A 3814-nucleotide genomic window follows, 5' to 3' on the forward strand; every position below is an offset into this window, starting at 1 on the left:
ATGCTGCCCAACCCAGGGACTTTGGGCTCTCAGACCAAAACCTTCCTTTTTCTCCCTCTTTCACATTTTATTTGCTTATTGGATAGAGGTAGAAATTGAGTGGAAGAGGTAGAGAACAAAAGAGACACCTGACGCAGCACTGCTCGACCTCTCGTAAAGTTCCTTCCCCACACACCCCGCAGGTAGGGGCAGGGGCTTTGAACCCGGGTCCTTCTGTCCTGTAACGTGTTCACTCAATGGGTTGCGCCATCGGCTGGCTGACAGACCAAAACTTTTCTTTACAGATTTTTCCTGACCAAGGCCTCTTTTCATGTTCATCTAAAAAAAATTTTGTAGTATTTATTTACTTATTTTCCCTTTTGTTGCCCTTGTTTTTTATTGTTGTTGTAGTTATAATTGTTGTTGTTATTGATGTCGTTGTTGTTGGCTAGGACAGAGAGAAATGGAGAGAGGAGGGGAAGACAGAGAGGGGGAGAGAAAGACAGACACCTGCAGACCTGCTTCACCGCCTGTGAAGCGACTCCCCTGCAGGTGGGGAGCGGGGGCTCGAACTGGGATCCTTACCCTGGTCCTTGCGCTTCATGCCACCTGCACTTAACCAGCTTCGCTACCCCCGGCTCCCTTCACGTTCATGTTTAAAGTAGATCTGCTGAGTCAGATCTTAAAGGCATGGCCACTCCCCACGAAAGCTATTATGAAAATGTCACAATCATATGGTGTATGTACACACAGCATCTATACTAGCCATAAATACAAAAGGCTGATGAGATGGCCCAATGGTTATGCAAAATGGATTTCATGCCTAAGGCACTGAAGTCCCAGGTTCAGTCCCCAGTATATACTATATAATATATATACATATATATAATTACTTTTTTTAAATACCTTTCCTCAATCAGCAAGCGGATATTAAACCCCAGATTTTCTGGGGGCTGGACGGTGGTGCACCTGGCTAAGCTCACATAGTACTGTGTGCTAGGACCCAGGTTGCAGTCCCCGATCCCCACCTGGGACGCTTCACATGTTAAGTAGGTCTGCAGGTGTCTAAATTTCTCTTAAAAAATATTATTATTATTATTAATTTCCCTTTTGTTGCCCTTGTTGTTGAAGATGTCATTGTTGGATAGGACAGAGAAATGGAGAGAGGAAGGGAAGGTGGGGGGGGGGAGAGAAAGACAGACACCTGTAGACCTGCTTCACCACCTCTGAAGCGACTCCACTGCAGGTGGGGAGCCGGGGCTCGAGCCGGGATCGTTATGCCGATCCTTGAGCTTTGTGCCACCTGTGCTTAACCCGCTGCCCTACCGCCCGATCCCCAATTTCTCTATCTCCTCTTCTTCCCTTCTCAATTTCTCTGTACTATTGAATAAAGTGAAAAAAAAAAAAAAAAAAGGCCACCAGGAGCCGTGGTAGCTCTGGCACTAAGCCCCAGTAATAACCCTGGAGACAAAAAAATTTTTTTTTCCTGGGTATGTTTCACATAAGCACTACAGCAATTTAGAGAAATTCCTGGAACCCGGAGAGGGAAGAGGAAAAAAGGAGGAACATTTGGATGTAGTAATAGGTGTATGCGTGACTTAGAAAATGGGACCATTAGGGGCTGGGTGGTAGCGCAGCAGGTTAAGTGCACATGGCTTAAAGTGCAAGGACCAGCTTAAGGATCCCAGTTGGAGCCCCCAGCTCTCCACCGGCGGGGGGTGGGGGGGGAGGTGTCGCTGAAGCAGGTCTGCAGGTGTCTATCTTTCTCTCCTCCTGTCTTCCCCATCTCTCGATCCTATCCAACATCTACCCAACATCCTATCCAACATCATCTCTCTGTCCTATCCAACAGCAACAACGTCTATAACAACAATAACAACCACAACAAGGGCAATAAAATGGGAAAAATAGCCTCCAGGAACAGTGGATTCATAGTGTTGGCACTGAGCCCCAGGGATAATCCTGAAGGCAAAAAAAAAAGGGGGGGACCTTTAAAAAATGGGCAATTATATATAGACAATTAGTTGTAGAAAGAACAGTTAACCCATATCTGTAACCTTATGTAGCTTACAATGAAGGGATTGGTGATTCAGAACTCTGGTGGTGGGAACAGTGTGGAGTTGTACCCATTATCTCATAATTTTGTAACTCATTATTAAATCACTAATAAAAAATAGAGAAATCTCTGGGAAAGGCATGCCTATGGAAAATGACTAGCGTTAACCAGTTACCCTGCCCTGAGAAGGCTGTGAACAGAAAGCAGTTATCTGCTAGTGTCCTAAGCTCATTTATTAAATTTTTTTGCTTATTTTTTGCATCATTGCTTAGTTTAAATGTTATCCTCAGTTATTATTTTCAGTACTGGGCTTTGTGTGTGTGTATGTGTTTCTTGTGTGGAAAAAAAAAAATCGTGCCAGTGCCTTATTCAACTTAGGCTGATCTTGTCTTTGACAGCCTACAACTTTTCACTGTTACTGCAAGTGCTGGCAGTGATTATGCAGGTGAGTTCTAGAGCTGGGCCATTACTGTCCAGTATGGGCCTCTATACAGGTAACCTTTGCTTGGCGGAACTTCCTCTCTAGTTCTTTTTCTGATTTCCACTGCATTGTGAAGCCCACTCTACCAATACTTACATTTTTACATAGATGCCAGATTTGCAGTGTGTAATGACTTCCTCCTCCTATTCCACTCTACTTTATACTTGGTTAAATGTTCCCCCTTAAATAACTATTTTGTATATATTATCACTTTCTTGTATGTGCTTCATGAGATTCAACTGACAGTACTATAAAAGGTATGCGAGGACACTGATGAATTTTCTTTTCAGATTCTAAGTTAAATTTTTAAAATTTCTATTTATTCCCTTTTTTATTGTCGTAGTTATTATTGTCCTTGTTGGATAGGACAGAGAGAAATGGAAAGAGGAGGGGAAGACAGAGGGGGCCGAGAGACAGACACCTGCAGACCTGCTTCACCGCCTGTCAAGCGACTCCCCTGCAGGTGGGGAGCCCGGGGCTCGAACCAGGATCTTTATGCTGGTCCTTGCACTTTGCACCACCTGCGCTTAACCCGCTGCGCTACCACCCAACTCCCTCAAACGGGGATTCTTAGGCCCACCCTTGCCCTTTGCCTCACGTGTGCTTAACCCTCCACGTGACTGCTCCACTCCCCTTGTTTTATTGTTGTTATTGACGTCGTTGTTAGATAGGACAGAGAGAAATGGAGAGAAGACAGAGGAGAGAAAGGCAGAAACCTGCAGACCTGCTTCACCGCCTGTGAAGCGACTCCTCTGCAGGTGAGGAGCTGGGGGCTCGAACCGATCCTTAAGCCGGTCCATGTGCTTTGTGCCACCTGCACTTAACCTGCTGCACTACCGTCCTACTCCCCTCTAAGTTAAATTTGCATGTGAGGATAAACAATTTTAAAAAGAGGTGCAAGGTGGCACACCTGGTTGAGTGCACACATTACAGAGCAGAAGGACCCAGGTTCAAGCCCCTGGCCCCCACCTACAGAGGGTAAGTTTCACAAGGGGTGAAACAGGGCTGCAGGTGTCTCTCTGTCTCTCCTACCTCCCCTTGCCCTGCCAGTTTCTATCTCTATCTGATAATATTTATGTTGTATTGCACAAAAGTAAAAGACTCTGGGGTGGGTGGGGGAGAGGGTTCAGGTCCTGGAACATGATGGCAGAGGACCTAGTGTGGGTTGTATTGTTATATGGAAAACTGAAAAATGTTATGCATGTACAAACTACTGTTTTTACTGTCACTATAAAACATTAATCCCCCAATAAAGAAATAAAAATATTAAAAAAATTTTTAAATCAAAATACATAGCC

Source organism: Erinaceus europaeus, chromosome 16 (assembly GCF_950295315.1).
Source record: "Erinaceus europaeus chromosome 16, mEriEur2.1, whole genome shotgun sequence".
In the NCBI taxonomy this organism is placed as follows: Eukaryota; Metazoa; Chordata; class Mammalia; order Eulipotyphla; family Erinaceidae; genus Erinaceus; species Erinaceus europaeus.